General features: G+C 38.7%; 1 protein-coding gene across 10 annotated transcripts in view; it reads right to left on the bottom strand.

The window, feature by feature from the left end:
- rbm47 (RNA binding motif protein 47) overlaps positions 1 to 21,388 on the bottom strand; it is a 45,964-nt gene that overhangs the window by 19,468 nt on the left and 5,108 nt on the right. The window contains exon 1 of one of the 10 annotated variants that reach the window (XM_038275645.1): positions 7,256 to 7,417. The exons of the other annotated variants lie outside the window; for them this stretch is intronic. The gene's annotated coding sequence lies outside the window, so the exon portion shown is untranslated. Of the gene's footprint in view, positions 1 to 7,255; positions 7,418 to 21,388 lie in introns of those variants that run through there. 10 annotated transcript variants of the gene reach the window in all.

Here is a 21,388-nt window from a genome sequence, read left to right as displayed (position 1 = left end):
ATTTCTCAAGTAGAAGTATAAATGGATACTGTTTAAAAACCCTTTTATAGAAGTTAACTTATCAACTTAAGCTTTTTAATCGAGTAAAAGTATAAAATTACTACTACTAAAGTATAAAAGTAAAAGTAATGCAGGAAAAAAATAACAGATGCTTTAAACCTCCTACTAGGTTACTGTACTACCCTATTAAGGAACATTTTTCAACAATTTTCTTAGTTATATAACTAATGGTAACAGTGTCAAATTTAACTTCCATCATCTTGAAAAGTTATTTTGGTAGTTGGCAAACAACAAGTTGGTGTAGTACTGGTGAGTCCAACCACAAAGAAATTAATCGTCTGGATGAGACAAATTATTTTCATGGTTTTTATTTAAATTTTTTTATACCAACAGGCCAAAACGAAAATGAGCTTAAATTAAACAAAACTAACGAGTCTGTTTTTAAAATGTAAGAAGTAGAAAGTAGAGATAATTGTAAAAAAAATTTAACAATTAAAAGTAAAAAGAAGTAAAAAAAATAATTATTCCTGTAAAGTATAGATAGCCAAAATTTCTACTTATGTAAAAAGCACCACACGCTGTATAAAGTACCTGTCGAAGGTTGAAAAAGCTTCTTGAAATGTCAGGTTTAAGTGATGTAAATAGGAACAATAAATCATTTCAGTGTTTTTTTTGTTTTTTTTTTACATATAAAATTAAACATTAACTAGTAAAGTTTAACTGAAAAAACTAAAACATATTGAAGCAACCTTTGATCTGACATCAGCATTAAAAAGAAAATGTTTCATATTTGGCAGAAGTCTTTCAGCATCCAACATTTTAATTAAAAAAAATATCTCCAAATGTACCAAACTGTGAGTAATCCTTCAGTGAATCAAAGCTTATTCCTTAATTCACTTCAGTCAAACCATGAAAAAAATTATTATTATTTTTTTATTTCTAGAATCTTAATCTGATTAAGACCTTTGACCACCTTTAGATCCACTGTAACCTCCCTGCAAACTGTGTATACAGTCATAGGATGGAAGTGAGCAAGTATGGAGAAAATCCTGTATGGACAACTGGACTTTTTTTCAGGTTGAACTGATTCAATTCAATATATGGCAGGCGTTAAAACAAATGCTAAAAATGACTCAAATGCTCCTTCAATAAAGTAGTAGATCAAGGGTCAGCAGTCTCAGTAAATGAATGGCAAATCACAAGACCAAGTTACTCCTACTGTTTATTTACTGCAAAACAGTATGACCTCCTCATCTTGCCCAGGTTACATTTCGGTTTCCTGGAAACCATTCCCTCCCAGTCAGATGTAGAAACTCCCCCAAGAATGCAAAATAGACTTCTAGTATTTCTAACTTCTTAACAATGTCAACCAGCCCTTAAAACTAGATGTAGTTAACATTAAGAGAACGAAGAAATTCTGTCTGTTTTGCAGTTTTCCTAACACGGTAGACTACAATATAAAAGTGAGCTGCAGGGGAATAATCCGTACAACTTGACAAGAGAGAAGTGATCCCTGTGGCTGCACTTTTAGGACACATGATGTCCACGTGCAGAGGATCTCAGCTGTCAGCGCCTACACTGCAGTGGGATCAATGAAGAAGTTAGTTGTAGTGCTGACTGAAAAGAAGGAATTCTCATTATCTGAGGAATTTTAGTTCGCATTATTAGCTCAACTACAGCCCATTTTCTAAAACATGAACCCCTCCATATTTCTCTCCTGTTACTTTATCCAATTTGCCCTCTTTTCTTCACTTTTCCTCTTCGTTTTTGCTTTCTTCCAGTCCATGTACCTGTCACCATCATACCTAAGACCCAACGAACCTCAAAGGCAAGATGGCAGGAAGTAGGAGGAGATAAGAATGTTGAATGGAGATGGAGAAGAAGTTGGGGAAAAGAGAGAAGGATGGAAACAAAAAAACAACTTTTAATCGGGGCTACAAAGCCCTTCATAGGGAAGAATTTTAGGTCAGACTGTATAGGTGACTGACTCCAGGTCACTCTAACTTCAGCTTAGAGGGATGATTCCACTTCATTTAACCTGAGCCTCAGCCTCCTCCTTCAACCTGCATCCAAGACCTTCATAGTTATATCAAATGTCACAGAATAGACCACGATCTGATTCAAGAACAAAAATCGGAGGAGTCAGAAAGTTATATTTGTCATACTGATGGCAAACATTACAAACAGAGGAGCCTCTCACTCAGCTACACAGTCATCACTAATCAGAAGAGCTGCTTTGGCTTTAGGGGCTTTGCTTCCTAAGACAAACACATTCCTCAGGGTAATCAGCTAGCCCGCTCAAGGCCAAAGCTGACATTGTTTCAAACAATTAGTTCTGATGCTGACCATGTCACACTCCTGATAAAGGCTGCGGTGACGCTCCACGGAGTGCCGCCCGCACGGGTGGCACAAGCACAAATCCTTCTAAGAAGCTAAACTTCTTAGGATACTTTTCAAAGATTATATGGTAGATTTCAAAAGTTCCCATACCAATTTTTTATTGATTAGTTTTTTTTCTAAAAACAGAAGCAAGACAATTTTAAACAAAAATTGTCTTGCAGAGCTGTCGTCCAAGTTACATAAAAGTTACTTTTTGGTAAATGTTAGAATTTAATTATATTATATTGTTAGAGCTCAGATAAATGAACTGACATGAAAATCGTAACAGTACTTCTATGCGTTAAAATGCTTCTCTTATCAAAATGTTGATGGTGGTATCTGCTGGCAGTTAGCATGTAAACTTTTTTCACAGAGACCTCTATTATAAAGTTAGGATATAAAGTTATCTTTCTTCAGCCTTTTTTTTAATAAGAAAGGTAGCAGGTGTAGAGCAGAGAGAAGTACCATATTAAACTAACTGTTAAAGCTACAGTGTGTAATAATTACAGGCATATAAAGTCAGAAATTTAATATATTATACATAACTATGTTATTTATCATCACCTATGAGCTCAGCCTTTTAACCATAATATTTGCGTTGCCTTAGAATTCGTTATTTATAATTACATAGGAGCGGGTCTCGCAGCCATGGAGGCTGACATCTTTGCGCTACGGCAAGCGCAGAGGCAACAAACTAGCGATTGCGAGATCTCCCATGACGCTCAAAAATAACTACGGCAAGTTGAGAGAGATTAACTGAGACGGTACTGAACAGTAGATGGCAGTATTATGCCTGAGAAGCGTTTAGTCTGCCTGAAACCAAAGAAGAAGAAGAAGCAGGTATACTGCGCCTCAGTAACAAGAAAGGTGAACAAGGCGGCAGGCGTGAGTGACTTTGCAAACTGTTTGGCACTGTGTGGCCAAACATCAGACGAATGGAGGATCATGCCTACTCTGTATCACAACGAAAAGCGGCGGACACCGAACCCCCGTCATCTAAGAAGCGGAAACACGACGAGAATAAACGCAAGCGTGACAAGAAACGGCAAAAAACACGGATCAACATTGGCACGGCATTTACACGATGGAAGTCACTGATGGAGGAAAAAGGTTTTCAAAGTGACGCTCAAGTTGCCAGTTTTCTCTTGGACAGGTAATTAATCCTACACACACAATTGTCTAATATCACTGCAGTTTTTGGAGTACAGAATGCTCAGACCTGTCTAAAACAATAACATGCTGCGTGATGATGCTGTTACTCTCCAGTATACTTATTCAGCAACGTCCCTGACGTTTCACAGGTAATGATTCAGTAATTTTCTGTAAAATAATTTTCTGGATATATACCTCGCTTACTTCTCTCCGGCTCCTTTGGAGATCTTCAAGCCTTTCCTCCTCTGCTCTCACCCCGCTGGCTCCCCTCTCTCGCCTGGCCCTAGCTGCACGGCCTCCCTGCCTTCGCCCTCGTCCTCTCCCTCTCCCTCGCGTTGTAACCCCCGTGCCACCAAAATGACTTGGACTCTGTAAACGGGGGATATATATTCTTCCAGCGAACACAATCTCGCTGTTAAACTAATGACTACAATTACTTCGTCTGTTTATATCACCATGCAAAGCAGCTCACCAAGACGTCACAACGATGTAGAAAAAATAACGGGTATATTTATTATCTTAAGTCTACATGAAATCTATACCCTACACAGACTAATGAAATACTATCTGTAAAATTATCTATGTAAACAAACCTCATCACTTGAGAGGGTAGGTGATGTGGACGTCGTAGAAGAAATTTTGTCCCGTAACGCTCGCCGTACTGTTGGGGGGGAGAAGCGGTGGGGGGGAGATGTTCATGTTGCTGCGGTCTGTAGTCTGACCGCTAGATGTCGCTGAAAATTACACACTGTAGCTTTAACTAAAGCCAGGGGTACACTTTGCGACTTTTTCAATCGTTGCGTGCAGCTACTGCTCACACTTATGGGCAGTCGTGGGTGAGCGGTTAGGGTGTCAGACTTGGATCCCAAAGGTTACCGGTTCGACTCCTGACCCGCCAGGTTGGTGGGGGGAGTAATTAACCAGCGCTCTCCCCCATCCTCCTCCATGACTGAGGTACCCTGAGCATGGTACCGTCCCGCCACACTGCTCCCTTGGGGCGCCATTGAGGGCTGCCCCCTTGCACGGGTGAGGCATAAATGCAATTTCATGGTGTGCAGTGTTCACTTGTGTGTGCTGTGTCACAATGACAATGGGAGTTGGAGGAGTTTCCCAAAGGGCTTTCAAAGACAATCTGCACTGTACGACTACACCGCAGGGTTTAGTCGTACAGTCTGAGCTCTCAGCTCACGATTTATGTTCGGCCCGACGCTCTCATGCGATCTGCCTGCTGACACTGTACGACTAAAAATCACGTCGGACTCAGCTCCGCAGTGAGATGGGGCTACTCTGACTAGTCTATCCGGAAGCCAAACAAATAGAAGGGGAATATGAAGCTAACTATAGTGAAACGCGCTGCATTGGCAATTTGTGCAAATTTGTGCTGAAAGTCCTAAAAAGAAAAGGCAACGACGTATTTGGACAAAGCAAACGTGGCTACTATGGTCCGTCAGTTTAACAGACAGAACTCCATTTCACCAATGCATCCCCGCCATGCTGCTGTGTTTGCATCTGAGAGGAAGAAGAAAAAGAAGAATCCTTGTTTGCGCACTGAGCGGTTTGCCCATGACGATTCCTGATTGGGAGGTGGTCGTTAGAGGCTGATCACCCCTCGTTACCCCCTCTAGGCTACACGACTCGCAATGCACGTTCGGGCTGAAAGTCGTAACCTGACAACAGCCAGATGCATGTCTCGCTCCGCCTAGCTCCACTCACATACATCTGGGAAGTGATTTCCCCAACCGAATTTATGGTCTGTCCAATCAGGACGCAGGGCGGGTGTGTCCTGGAGTGGAGAAGCGACCGTGAGATTCCAACAACAATGGCGGCTCGCATTGAGGAAGCAAGCGTTAGCATTGAAGCTGCTATTTCTTCTGTGTTGTCCAATCTATCTGATATTGTTTCATTAAAAGAACATCAGAGAACGGCTTTGAAGGCTTTTGTTGGTGGAAACGATGTTTTCGCCCTTCTCCCGACCGAATTTGGCAAGAGCTTGATCAACCAAATGGCTCCTCCTCTCACAGCGTCACGGGTTAGCTTCGGTGTGAGTGGTTGAAATAGCACGTCAATAAAGATGACAGACAAGTGGCTTATCCAATCATAAGCAAGGAGTTTTCATAAGGCCCAGCCTTCAGTAAAGGCAATTCCTATGGCGGGTTCCCAGATGTATGTGAGCGGAGCTAGGCGGAGCGAGACATGCATCTGGCTGTTGTCAGGTTATGAAAGTCGGCCCGAACTAAAAATCTTCGCACGACTGGAAAATCGCCCAGAAAATTGCACAGTGTGAGCCTGGCTTAACAGTTGTTGCTTCAGAGCTTTCTAATGGTAGTCCATTGGTACCTTCCGAAGTCAGATTTTTTTCAAATTTATAGTAAGAAATACAACAACAGCACAAATTAAGTTGTTATTCTAACGGTTGAGGTCAGAACACACGGAGATTGTGAGCAGAATCCATAATGGCTGCTGCACATAGAATTTAGTGAAATTTTCTGGTGTATGCTATCAACACTTTCCTATCTAATTTCTATTAATGGCATAAGATGAGAGGTTAGACAACTCCTTGAAAAAGTGCTTTTTATTTAGTTTTTTAACAAATAGGCACTTTCGGTGTAAAACTACTTTCAGTTTAGGACTGGACTGATCTTTAATAGATTACTCATTTGATTTGTGAAAACATAACTCTGTTAAAAATGATTTATGTAGTTAATCTGTTGTCTTCAGTTTATGAAAAAAAGTTTTATTTTTACTCTTTTGAGCTTGATCCACTGAAATAAAGCCCATACTTTAACTGAAGTTTAAAATTTTGAACTATTTTCAGAAATCTTTTTCTTAAGTTAAATACATACTGTCCACAAATCCTCATTGTGTTAACAAGGGTAGAGAGATTTTAACATGCATTTAAAACAGATCCAATGGAGTGCCTGTAATCTTTTTTCGAGCATTTCCACCACTTTGTTAGGCTGGTAAATGAGCTAACCTTTGTACATATTGGGGCCCACCCTGTTGACAAACAGAGCAAACCGAGTAAGACTCCAGGACACCTATTTTTATCCTCTTAATATCTGCTTGAAAAAAGATAACCAAATCATGAAACAAACTGTGTAACATTGTTTTTTTAGTAGAAAATACTTCTACAGATAATGAACAGAGACTAAGATCACATGCACTCACACTGAACAAACACCTCACCTCACCAGGGCAAAAGTCCACATGTTATACGAACAAGAACCCGGAAGAATAAAGGTGACATTAGAAGCCTCTCTGTGTAGTTCCTGAAACATTTATTTTTATCCCCCACCCTAAACACACATGCCATGCCACTCCACTGGTTCTACTGGTTACATTGCCTCCTTGATCACCCTTCCCATCACTGATTGCTGTTTGTTGGCAATCAACATAGTTACATCAAAGTGGTAGAACAGGCAAGTCCGGTAGACATCTCTTGGTAATTTGCTGATTTTCTCTTTCCTAACAATGGATGTCAGATTACAGATGAGTAAAGCATCATCAGCATCATGGATCCAACTAACAACCTCCAGTGAAATGTTGTTTCTATTGATAAAAAATGAAAAACAATGCTTTAAATTAAACTAAAGGCAGATCTCTTTGGATTTGGATAAAACACAACCAACCAGAAGCAGGAGTTTGAAAGAGACGGAGCATATCAAGTGATGTGAAGAAGTAAAAAGCTACAAAACACATTTTAAGAGTGGCTTTAACACTTTACCTGTATCCTAGTTGAGATGGGGACAACAGAACAAGGAAAAGCAGCTTGTTTGTTTTTGATTTCACTGGCAATCCACACACTTTTGTTAAAGACTCCCTCTATCTCTATCCATTCACCCGGTTTTGGTGTTGACAGGCAGAGTGCAGAAGTAAGTGAAGGTGGTTCAGTGTTTACTCCTTCTCAATGGTCAGAAGAGGAGAGGTGGGGCCATGCAACACAGGTAACCCCCCACACCTTTTTTTCCTCCCTCCTTTACTACCTCTATCACTCGGCTGATAAGGAGTCGGACCAAAGGGAAGGTAAAGGGATGAAAGGGCGCAGGGTGTGACAAGCAGAAATAAGTAATCATAATCAAGACAAATGAGAGCAACATTTAACCCTTTTCCAACTACCAATAAAATTAGCTACGGAAGTACTTTAATATGTTTAACATGACATTTAAAAACCAGGAGTCATTTATGACAAACCCTACCAGCTGTATAGTTGCTCTGTACAGCTGTTATGTACTATATGTGCTGCATACTGTTACATGTCTCAATCTGATCCCTCAAACTGGTAATTCCCACCAATAGGTATTTTCAAAGGTATGTTTGAAGTTATCGATGGTGAATCTTAGCAATGTTCAGCCACACATATGAAATCTGCTGTTGTTTCATGGGTTGAATTTTCTGTTCATTGATGAGAACGTGAATATGTTTCTTCTCCTATGTCTTGTGTTTTCTAAGTTTGTCAGGTGAACATCACAAACTGCCTAGATCATAAATAAGTTTAAAAAAAATAAGAGACAATCTTGACCGTATGCGGTGAAACAAATCTGTGGTCTTTAAGAAGTATCAATAGTTCTCTTGATTGCTCATGGCAGAGCTCCATCTATATTTAGTCCTATCTGCATATAGTGAGTAAGTGTGATCTGATCAGTCGCGATTAATTTTAGTGCTTGATGACAATGGTCATTGTTAAAGTCATCTGCTTTCAGTTTGATTAGGCAGAACATTATGGTAAAATACCAGAAGTGAGTAGAGAAAGAAAAAAAGGTTAGAAAAACATTAAAATAAAAATGGTCATGGGTTTGTCATAAATGTTGCTCTTCAAATATGCATAGTAAAGTGATTTAATTTCATGTTCTTCCATATGTTTTGAATTAAGTTAATTCATCAATTCATACATTTATTTTTTAATTAATCTGTTTCTCAAAACTTCTTTACATTAACAACTTTTTAAGATAAATTTATAAAGTAGGACTGTAGGACATCTTCTCCACAAATAGTGAAAAGCAACTGCAGTGAAATATTTCCCTAGCAGAATTAATTAAAACAGAGAGCTAACATTAACGTAACTGGTTACCCAATGAGGAAGACTGTATAGTTTATATAGTCAAACTTTAAACTGTTTATTTTTTGTTATTTAAAATGAAGCATACATCATTTGTTTATTTTACATCATTCTCATAGCTAATTAAACATGTGATAAATCAATATCCAAATTCAAAATTTTAAACTTGAAAATGTAATATTCAACAGCAAGAAAATTTACTTGTGGTAGAAAATGATAGCAACATGTTTATTTCCTATTTTCTATGAAATAAAACATAATTAAGAGAATCTAAGAGAATCTTTAATATAAGTGTTGATAGATTTTAGATTGATATTAAGATTCTTTGTTCCTATTGAAGCATATTGCATTCCCCAGAAAAAAACTCCAATGAAATTGTTTCTTTTTCTCAATTAAGGAGTTAAACTTTGAAGAGAAGTGGGGGGGGGGGACTCAAGTATTTTTTTATATAATTAACTTCAGCATGTTTGACCATCCAATCAAAGACCTGATTCAGTGGTGCATCAGATGTTTGTAAAGTGAGCTTCTCAGGAGTGACAGCGATGATGGCCAATAACACAACAAAAGAGCTGCCTTTTTCTGCTTGGTCCTAGTGTTCGACAATGTCTGTGTACGGTGGAATAACGTTGTTTTTGGGCAGTAAAATTGTAGGGGATCAAAACAGATGTTTCGTCCCCTACACAATTACATCCATGGGGGGTAACAACTGTGCCATCAATAGCCCCCAGTGAGCAGGAGTCTTTGCAAAGTTGACAAACTAATAGGCATTGCATCCATCTATATAACTAAGAGACAAGAACATTTACGAGATTCTCAATCCCAAAAAAAGGAAAAATGAATTTCACTCAACAAATGGGACCTGTTGAAGCTTCTCTGAAGGAAAGCAATCTTTGCATGGAAATCTTTAATGCAAACATCAACAGAACATCCACTATGAAATCGCAGCTGCATTATCTTTTTAATTCAGAAAAACAGAGAATTATTTCTTTTGTTTCTATTTTTGAACAAAGGCATATTTGGGCTTTAAAAAATGTTTTGTAAAAAAAATTTCATCAGTGACACTAGGTGTGTGCGCTGTTGGATGTTTGTGTCTGGGTAGTCTCTTTAGAGTTTTTATGGTTTATTCCCTTTATGTCCAAAACACAGACTTAAATTATCGAGAGACGTAACCAATAGTCTGTGACTGAAAAAAAAATCTGAACAAAACAGAATTAAAACCATTTATAAGTGCACATCATTTTTTATATGTCATGGTAAATCTTAAAGCTTGAATTGTGCTGCTGTGTTAATAGAATAGAATAGAATAGAATAGAATAGAATAGAATAGAATATAAAGGGATTTTCTATTCTAAAAAAAAAAAAAACGAAACTGGAAAGTCTTTTGGTGGAAACCAGACACCAGCTGTCACTTTGCTATTATATTGACCAGAAACACAGTGAGTGTCGGAGAGAATAGGAAGGACTGACAATGCGTGGAAGTGTACATAACCTCAAACAAACCTGATCAGAACAGGAGTCTAAATGACTATCAAACTGCACCAATGTAAGAGTGTTTTCTGATCTTTAGTAATACATTAACTAAAAACTCTGTTAATGAAGGACAAGCAATCAGCGACTGGCACTTTTTTTCTTTTTTTTTTTTTGCTCCACACTTCCATAAACCATGGAGATAGTCCGTCCAAAGTTTTAAAATGTGGAAATCTATCTATTGCACTGCCTTAGGTGCGTGAAGTGAAGATCATAGAGGATCATAAACCTAAGTTAAAGGTTGTCAGTGATAGATATAAATACCAGGATAACTTTAAGGTCAGCACAATAAAAACCAAGAAGGATTACATATATATGGGCTTTCAGCAAGGACCAGCTTCTTAGGAACAGATGAAGTTCAATAACAAAAAATTGAAGCATTTCAAGTTAAATAAATCTATTTCTTTTAGTAACATTATCACTAAGCTACACAATGTGAAAAATTGCTAACACTGTTAGAGTATGCCTGTTCTCCCCTCTGCATGTCTAGGCTGTTTCTGGGTAATTTAGGTTCCTCCCATAGTAGTAAATCATAAATTGTCCTTACTTGTTTGTGTTTATGATTACGTAGTTCTGTTTTTCCCTATGATGGACTGGTAAACCTGTCTAGAAAGTCAACGGGGCTAGAAACAAGTTTCCATCTGGACATGAGCACCAACCTCATTCCTTGACTTTAACACACCAGATTCAGATGATTACAGAATGAAAAAAAAAAACCTGAAATCCAATGTGCTGAAGCAGGGAAGCAACTAAAACATGTGCTGCAGTGTGTCTTAAGGACCAAGGGTGAAAAACACTGGGATAAAGGTAAATAAAGGGATATGCTTTTGGAAAAGTAAAGCTCACTGGTTAGAGGCATAGAGCTTATCTGGTGAATAACTGATTTGATTTAGTTATGAGCAGCAAAACCAAAATCAATTTCTGTTTTTTTTTTTTTATCAGTTCTTGTTTTGAAACAACATCTAAGATGTGTGCTAATAAATGTGATTAGTGAAAGACTCATGCAACATTTGCTTCTGGAGATTCACTGGCCAAGATCATAATCCATAAAGTTTTGTTGTGTGGACGTATGTTGTCAACACTACCTCTAATCTACTGTCTCCTCTGTGTAGCTTTTCTAAATTAAAACTTCCTCTTTACAATCTAGACAAATGTCATTGCTATTTTTTCCCCCAAAATCTTTCTGCAGCTTATCCCTGCACAAACCAGCAACAGTGACTGAGAAGGAGGTCCATATATGGGAGAGAGAAACAAAGACCAGGCTAATCAGCAGATTGGGAGCAGGTGTGAACAGAGGAGTCTAGATGGGAGCTAGGAGGAGACTAACACAAGAGGGCAAACAAGAAATACCCAAGAACTCAAATACAATAAAAAAAATAACTAGAATAATACAAAATGGAAATAAAACCAATGAAAACTCAAAGATAAAACTTAAACAGAACCAAAACCATGACAACACCAAGCATGCTTGTAGCGACAGTGGAGAGGAAAAACTCCCTTTTAACAGGAAGAAACCTACAGCAGAACCAGGCTGTTAGAAAATTAGCAGTGGAAGAAATTTGATAAATTGAGATTTGATTATACATTAAATGACACAAATCAGTAGATGTAGCAAAATAATCTAACTAAAATGAAGCAGATCAAAAGCCATTGGCTTATTGGCTTAGCTTTAACAGAAGCAAGAAGGAAATGGCCCTGTAGGTCACCTATGAACCATGAAAAGCTGTAAACAAACAGAGCAGAGACTGTGACAGGTGGCAGCCTATTGTTTATCATCAAAATTCTTCTAATATTGCAGTAATGGAAAAAATATTCTTCAACAGAAACATGATTTCTGTACAGCTTTGAAAGTGGGCTAAAATTGATCGCAGAAATGGTTCAGGATCAAAATATTCTATTAGTCCAAGAGGGAGTTTTTTCATGGAAGTCCTCAGACTAAATGCATGAATAACATAAAACATAAGCTTTAATAACCCGTCAAAAGAAACATGAACGGAAGAAGAATCATTATTAGGGTGTAGTAACAATTCAAAGAATACGGTTCTCAAAATAAGTCGCACAATCTAGGAAAAAGCTCCGGGTCAGCTCTCCCCTTCCAATTTGTACCGATATCCAAAGCAGTGCGTATCTGTTTATCATCCTGTTAACTAGGTATTAGTGTTTGTTGTGCTGACCCCTGCTGGGGTCGGTTGACCCTCACCTCCTCTGACAGCTAAAATTTGTCTCAGACGCACAACCACATTTCCTTACTGTTGACTGTCACATGATTAACAACAATTACTCTAAATCTCTGGTTGCCAAAGGCATAAAACATATCTCTGTGCTAACCCCTCTTTCTGAAGCCTCTAAACTAATTAAAAAGAACGAATTCATCTACATGTTCTGGGATGCAGTTCATAGTTCTCAGCAGCAAGTAGGGGGCGCTAATTCCTACTATACAGATAAATAACGGGTGTGGAAAAGTCTGTAAAGGTGCAACTGAGAGACAATTTAGCAGCAACCTGCCCATGTGACACCATCTGTGGTCCGTTTGAAATGTTCTTGCCTTAGAATCAAGAAACCAAATGATGATTTTCAAAGCATAAACAAACACAGCAAATAATTGAAATTCCACTAGATGTGTTTATGTTTGAATATGTATGGGCTGTAGTATGCATACTATCAAACATGGCGTTTAGAATTCAACTCATTTCACTTTTTAAACCACAAAAAGAATTGTAACAAGTGCAAAGGATGTCCCATTGATTTTACATTTGAATAATGTGTTTGATCTTTGATTTTCCTTGAGCAACACTTTTCCCGTCAGTATTTATATGTTTTATTACTAAATAAGAGCCTAAAAAATAAAAATAAACTAAGGACTTTCTAGCTTTTTGTGGCCTTTAGGTTGCAAAAAAAAGTTGAAAGATATCCCTTTACCACCAAACTAAATAAAACCACAACGTTAGCCTTTGTCTAATTATGATCTGTGCAACAAACACATAATAAAACTTCTCTAACATTTTCAAGTCTAGGTCTCCAAACGATCAGACCATGAAAACACTGTGAAAAGGAACATTTGGAATCCTATATTTAGGCCTGAGTGGAGCTACAAATTTTAGAAACAGCTCATAACCCTGTCACACTTATGGTATATTTCTGTTAAAAGATGCTACTCCTTGTTCTGAACTAAACTTAGCCTTCAGTGGACATTATGACACATCGTATACTTTAAGGCAGTTCTCCTCACCACTAATGAAGTGTAACATCATCATTAGATAAGCAAATTTCAAAACAAAGTAAGGAAACAGTAACTGTATTGTCTGTAAACAGCATACTCTGCACTCCCTTTTCTGGAAACATAAACAGTTAGAAAATGTCCTGTGTCTGTTAACTCTGCAGGACACAAAAGACCGGGGGTACAGCCTGAGTGGGACAAGGTGTCTATTTTCTTTTTTTAAGGCAACTATTTTAGTCTAATTTGCTCAATGAGAGCCTGATACCAAAATGTTTCATCCATCATTTGATAGTGACAAACATTTTGAGTTCATATGACACAGGAGGGGGGAATCGGATGCAGTGTGTTTAGATAAAAGGCTCCAACGTGTCACGTTCAGTGTTCTGTTTAATCTTTTTTAGAAAAGCAGGAAAATCTTCAACTCTGTTCTGTTTTAGCACTTCCTTAGCAAAACCAGCACCTGAAATCCTGTAAATCCTGTCAGTCAATCCTAGCCTTACCCCTCTAATTAGCACCAATGACTCAGCATAAAAACAAAAATCTTTCTGCCATGCTGCGACGTACACACAAATGCAGCACCATGAGCTCTAATCTCTTTCTTCCGTCATTCTGATGAAAGACATTTCCCCTTTCAGCGAGAAGTTGGTCAGCTGATGCTCTACATGCAGTCATGTGGCCTGTCGCTAACCAGCAGAGGACGAGGCGCAGCATTTCTGTGCTACAGTCACTGCCAAGGTCAAGGAGACAAGGAAGGAGGAAGGCAGGGCTGCCGAGATAGGAGGAAAATCACTGAAGCAGCTCAAAAAGTTGAAGACTAAAGAAAAGCTGTCATGCTGATGACATGCAAACCACAGTGCAGCTGCTTATTTTCTGCCCGATAAACGGTGACCACCTTTACGTCAACATGGATGAAGGCCCTAACTCCCTGTACTGGGAAATAATCCTAACTATCATGTGACAAGTGAAGGCATCATGAATCTGCACTAAAGGAGATTAATGTTTTGCAGAAAAAAAAAGGTCTAATTTGAAAATTATTGGAATTGATTTGCAGCTAAATGCCTGTTTTTATTGCTTGGATTTTACTGAACCTTCCTTATCTTTTCTGAATCTATAGGAGACATTTTTTTTTATTATTTTACATGAGGGGTTGACCGAGGCTAAAATAAAACACAGACATACCATACTTAAAGATTATGAGAAAAATGTGTTTAAACCTTTAATTCCTGTACTACCAACATATGTTGACGATAGCATCGTGCTGTGGGGGATTTACTTAAAGTGACCTGATCCAGATCTAAATGCAAATGAAACCCTTCCCAAGCATTATTAAGGTGCACTGTTGTATTGGCTCTGTTGGAAGAAACTTTAATTTGAATCTTGTGGGTTCAGGTCTAACTCCTTCTTCTATCAATCTCCCCTTTTTTAAGCCAATTAACCTCAAATTAATAAGAGTGTGATTCTGTGCATGTGTTTGTATTGTGAAAATACTTGGCGCTGTCAGTGAGATTAAAGTCTACGTAAGCTAAGCACATTTACTAAATCTAAGAATTAATGTAACTAGCTCAGACTGACTGAGTTTGAGCTATTTTGCAATAAAGAAGAACAATTTCTTCGCTTTCTAGATGAGAAAAGCTGGAGGAGAAATCCCCCAGCTGTTGATGCAGAGAAAAGCGTGTTGACCTAGTGAGGAATGAATAAACATGCATACAATGGCCAGATGAGCAAATCTTTGGAAAGCATATATCGATTTTTCTTTATGTATCGCTGCAGTGAGCTAACAACAATATTTGCCACACGATCAGTTATAAATGTTACTTTTCCGCTCACATTCAGCTCTAACTTTGTGTAATATGAAACAAACTGGGTGTTATCAAACTTAGTGACATTGTAGATACGATTTTAACTATGAGTATAGTTTTGCTCAATGACGGTTTTGGCAACTTTTGATTTTGATTTATTAACAGTAACTGAAAGACGTTTATTAGAAAATTGCCACAGATGTGACAGCGACTTGCTGCAGGTTCAAGAAATACATGACAGAGCTCAAGGCAGTGCAAAGAAAACATGTCAATAGCAGTTTTAAAAAAAGTGCTGACAGAAGCACATGGAGCAGTAAAAATCAGAGAGAGCTCAACTGATTCCTTTGGGTGTCTGTGTGTATGTGTGTGGTAGGCTACATAGTTGTTTTTATTAAGTGTCACTTTGTTGGCTTGTGCTGATCTGGTGACCTGTCCAGGATGTAACCCCCACCCATCAACCTCTGACTGCTGGAGGCAGTCACAAGTCACTGACTTAGAAGATCAGACCCACAAGGGAACTAGTTTGTGGACACGCTACAGTGTGACCTTAAATAAGATCTTTAAGAGTCCATTTTAATTGCATTACAATAGCACTAAAGAGGTGTAGCAGGAGGCCTTAGCTGTAATGTAAAAACGTGTGACGCTGAGAAGCATTGTTTAGGGGGCATTGTCCTTAGCTTTGGTTCCTTCTAGACAAAAGGCTGGTCAAAATCCTTTGATAGGATAGAAGTGGAAAAGGGGGGAAAGAAATTATTTTGAAACACCATGAGGCCCCATAACTCCTGCACTGAACAGTTTTAAAAATAGAAACTCACTTTAAATGGTTGCTATATCTACGGTAGTTTCTTCTTATGCCCATAGTTCATTGAACATCCACTATCACACCATTTTAAATACATTGAGCTATGAGACTTTAACCATGACTGTAATAAATTATTATCTTTTTAAAAAGACTGCATAAAAAAACCAATACAACCAAATGCTTTGGGCAACATAATTAACTGTTTCTACCCGGAGATGTTATGAGTCAATGTTTGCATTAATCTGGAAAATTAACTCTACACCTTTAATATGAGACCCAGATGCACAAATAAATACCTGAAGATTACCTTAGGGTAAGACTCAAATGCCTTAAAAGTCTTGATTTATTATGCTCCGTGGACAGAATCAGCTAAAGTGAGCTTATTGTTGCCTTGTGGACGCTTGATTTCAAAAGCACAAGCCTTTTTTTAAAGAGTCTGTCTTGCAGCATCTTAAGATACGTAGTAGGAAAACTCAACAAGAAAGTCGATAATGCTAAACCTAGCAGCTATTTTAAAAAAACACGTTATTCCAAATCTAAAAACCTGTTCTGGGGATGACTTCTAGTAACAGCCTCCTATATTTGTCCAGCTCATGTACATTTTTAAACTATAAATGATGCGATGGAGGATCCATTCGATTCCTGTCAAATGCTTTGATCTGGGCTTTAGTATCTTTCTGTCGTTTCTCTAATAACAGCCATTACTAAAGCTAACCTGCAATTAGATTTCACTGCTGAGTGACAAAAAATGACACTTCTGTTCATTAACAATAGTTATAAGGAAAGAAGACAAGACAACACATTCATTAGAGGGGAAAAAAGGGATGTCCTCATTCAAAGGTGTGTCCTTTGAATGATGGATGACTCACATACACAACTATTTTCTTGGAAACAACAAATGCCATCCCGCAACAATCCACTGGCTTCTAGTGAGTCCTAAAGGAGTGTATAGTTAGCCAGGTGTAACCTACTCGTACCCAGATGTGCCATCTTCCACTAACAGTACTAGCAGAAAGAACTAGGTTTCCATCTCCCCAGACTCCTCCTCAAGCTCCCCTGATGGAGATCTGTGGTATTCTGAAGCACCTGAGAGACATAGACCCTCCAGGACTTAATGGGCCACCAATGGGCCTCAACTCGCAAGGAAAGCATCCAGGGGTCGTCCAAAAAAGATGCCAGAGCCGCATCACCTGACTCCCCTTGTGAAGGAGCATTGGCTCTACTCTGAGCTAATTAGAGCCGCTTGAATCTGGGAATCATGGAATTCAGTCTCCAACAATATCTGCATACTCCTTTTTAAAATATAAGGAAGTAATCTTTTAGCGAATCTGCAATTTTCTCCATTCTTCGTTTCTTGGAGAGATAAAATGTTCCCCAACACTGTTCACCTAAAAGCCTCTCCCACCCACATTCAGTAAGGTGAGAAGGAAAAAGTATAAAAAGGCAGATAAGAGCTGAATGAAAAGCTGCTAGAATTCACTGCCCAGGAACTCAGGCTAACGCCCCAACAGGGACGCACAAAGACAGAACTGCTCAACAATGTCACGCAAACCTCACAGACAGGTGCTCTAAGAAATGAAGAAAAAAAATCATCCTGAGAAACCGAAGCTGTGTGTATAATAGCCTTTCACCTGCCTGCGCACAGACACCGCAAAACGAGGAAGTGTGGGAATGGAACGGAGGAAAATAGGTAAAGTTCTGATGGGAGCGTAAATTAATGAGAATCCATGGATAAAATGAGTGTGTTTGGGTTGGGAAAAAAACACCCAAAAATTTCCTCTGTGTGACTACTTTGTGTCAGTTTTGTGAATGGCTTTATAGTCAAATACAGCATGTGGAACATTCCATTCTGTTCAGCTCAGGGAGGCAAACGTGACTGGGTTGGATTGTGGCTGAAACTTTATCATGAAACACAGAGTTGTACCATGTGTAGTTTCTTCTCCCTTAAAGCTACTCAGGTTCACACACACACACAAAGACACCATCCATATCGTCTTCTATTCCTCTCCAGAATCACATCTCACACACTCACACAACACCTCGCCACGGCCTGCTGTCCTCACAACTGGTCCATTGTGTTGAGCAGCAGGTATGCAGAGAGGAGGATCTTTGAGAACAATCAGCAGAAATCTGACAATTTGGGCTCATTATGGGTCTGAGGTTAACATACAGTAAAACCCCCAAATTATTCCTACCTTTCCAAGACTTAGATTAAAATTTAATTGCATTTATCAACACTTTCTGATAGCAAAGGAGACAGTCAAAAGGTACTTAAAAAAGTCAAATGAATATCTCTTTAGAACATTTAAAACATTTACTTTTACGTACCTCTCATTGTAATCAATAAAAAAACTATTTTGGGATTATTGCTGATTCCCTATTTATATGTTTCAACCAACATTTTGACAATTTATCATAGGTGACTAGCTTTAGTCTCTTTTAAACATTACAGTAACATGACCTTCAAATTGTAGCATGAATAAATTTAACTTTACGACACATCCTATGTAACATCTTAACAGTTATCAGCTTTTCAAAATGCATTTTGTCTCTTATAAGCTACCTGAAGTAAATATCATTTTTTTAACCTTTTTGAAGCTGAAATTATTATTGTCATTGATTTCCACAAATTTTTTGTGCAAAAAAAAAAAAAACTTTTAACAGCATATGTTTGTCATTTTTTGCATCTCATTCTAAATATGTTAGTTGCTTTAAGTTTTGTCTTTGACTCCTGTTACTGTTTATGTTTAATCTTTGTATTTTAGATCTTTATTAATATCAACACCAAAAAATACTTTGTTTACCATACTTTGAAAATGTAAATATGTGGTAAAGCAATGACTGTAACTTCAACGTAAAAAGTTTTTCTGGGGGAAATGTTAATGCATAACATTACAGGAAGAGATCATCTCTCAGTGAAACAATTTAAGTCCTGCAACAGAGGATCATAAGTATAGGTATTTAGAGAAACTCCTATTCTGTGATACACCATTTTTTTCTCTCATTTTCTCCTGCAGAGGTGGCTTGTAAAACATACGGTGAAATGAAGCATAATAAGAGCATTAGCGTTTGAGCAGACTGCAGGAGAGAGGAGGGAAGGAGGGAGGGACGTAGGATGAGAGGAGAGGATGGAGAGTTCACCGGTGTCACCGCACCGGGGGGTGCAGGGGTTACACAGGGGTCAAAGGTTGAACAGCGGAAAGGGCACTCAGGAAAAACAGGGGAGCGGGAGTGTTGATCCAGCCTGTGCAGAGAGTGGATGTCACCTGTTTACACACTCAACAGTGCCGCTACATTAACACAAATAAAAGTTACACAATGTTTTTATCACTCGACGTTTCAGCGCATAGTTTGAGCTGGCCTTGGTTAAGGTCTGGTACAGTAACTCACGCAGGACAGACTTCTACCGCAAGTTCTAGGCTGGTTATGGTAACCAGAACAATGTCGACTAGAGCAAGTGAAACCTCAAAATATTAATTTAAAGAAGCCCTCCATTAGCAAAAAGTCGTTTATTCAAGTATACTAAAAGAGCACTAATTACATACTTAAAATAAGGCAGTGCACTTAGAGTTAACTTGTTCTAAACTACACTATATTGCCAAAAGTATTTGCTCACCCATCCAAATTATTGGAATCAGGTGTTCCAATCACTTCCATGGCCACAGGTGTATAAATTCAAGCACCTAGGCATGCAGACTGTTTTTACAAACATTTGTGAAAGAATGGGTCGCTCTCAGGAGCTCAGTGAATTCCAGCGTGGAACTGTGATAGGATGCCACCTGTGCAACAAATCCAGTCGTGAAATTTCCTCGCTCCTAAATATTCCACAGTCAACTGTCAGCTGTATTATAAGAAAATGGAAGTGTTTGGGAACGACAGCAACTCAGCCACGAAGTGGTAGGCCACGTAAACTGACGGAGCGGGGTCAGCGGATGCTGAAGCGCATAGTGCGAAGAGGTCGCCAACTTTCTGCAGAGTCAATCACTACAGACCTCCAAACTTCATGTGGCCTTCAGATTAGCTCAAGAACAGTGCGCAGAGAGCTTCATGGAATGGGTTTCCATGGTCGAGCAGCTGCATCCAAGCCATACATCACCAAGTGCAATGCAAAGCGTCGGATGCGGTGGTGTAAAGCACGCCGCCACTGGACTCTAGAGCAGTGGAGACGCGTTCTCTGGAGTGACGAATCGCGCTTCTCCATCTGGCAATCTGATGGACGGGTCTGGGTTTGGCGGTTGCCAGGTGAACGGTACTTGTCTGACTGCATTGTGCCAAGTGTAAAGTTTGGTGGAGGGGGGATTATGGTGTGGGGTTGTTTTTCAGGAGCTGGGCTTGGCCCCTTAGTTCCAGTGAAAGGAACTCTGAATGCTTCAGCATACCAAGACATTTTGGACAATTCCATGCTCCCAACTTTGTGGGAACAGTTTGGAGCTGGCCCCTTCCTCTTCCAACATGACTGTGCACCAGTGCACAAAGCAAGGTCCATAAAGACATGGATGACAGAGTCTGGTGTGGATGAACTTGACTGGCCTGCACAGAGTCCTGACCTCAACCCGATAGAACACCTTTGGGATGAATTAGAGCGGAGACTGAGAGCCAGGCCTTCTCGTCCAACATCAGTGTGCGACCTCACAAATGCGCTTCTGGAAGAATGGTCAAAAATTCCCATAAACACACTCCTAAACCTTGTGGACAGCCTTCCCAGAAGAGTTGAAGCTGTTCTAGCTGCAAAGGGTGGACCGACGTCATATTGAACCCTATGGATTAGGAACGGGATGTCACTTAAACTCATATGTGAGTCAAGGCAGGTGAGCAAATACTTTTGGCAATATAGTGTATATTTCATATACTTAACAATAGTATAGTCAGGTGTACTTGACTATACTATTGTTTACTTTATTGTTAAACTTAAAAATGTACCAATTTAGTTTGAAGAAGTATTACTTTAGTAATACTTCAAGTACACTAAAAGTACATTGTTTGGCATACTTTCTAAACTTATACTTATGTATTCTTAATAGAATTTACTTCAAGTATACTACTTTTTGCTAAGGGCTGTTTATTTACACTTGTGGATAAATTCTCAAAACACAGACAAAAAATTAAAAGCTAATTTGTTTGTTAAAACAAAACTCAAAGAATTACTTTTTCCCTGCTCTGTATGGGTACTTCAGACCCATAATGTCTGAAGTACCCATAAAGCGGAATACGATGTTTGGTTTAATAAGACAACTAACTGACCCAGCTTCTCACTACATTCTGCAAAAAACTTTTTTTTTGTAAAGATTGTAAAGTGTAATTTAAGTGCTATGGATTGGTCAACAGAACATATAACATGGGAGACAGCTATTATGATTAACGCTTCCAGATTTAGCAAAGGCAGTTTTTCCTGTAGTCTTTCTTACTCCAACTAAGCAGTTTATTACAATCACTATTACAAACACTATTTCATATAT

This window comes from Cyprinodon tularosa, unplaced genomic scaffold (assembly GCF_016077235.1).
Source record: "Cyprinodon tularosa strain WSP-4 unplaced genomic scaffold, ASM1607723v1 ctg972, whole genome shotgun sequence".
NCBI classification, from domain to species: domain Eukaryota; kingdom Metazoa; phylum Chordata; class Actinopteri; order Cyprinodontiformes; family Cyprinodontidae; genus Cyprinodon; species Cyprinodon tularosa.
Note: the sequence above shows the minus strand (reverse complement) of the source record. Positions and strands in the feature narration are given on the sequence as shown.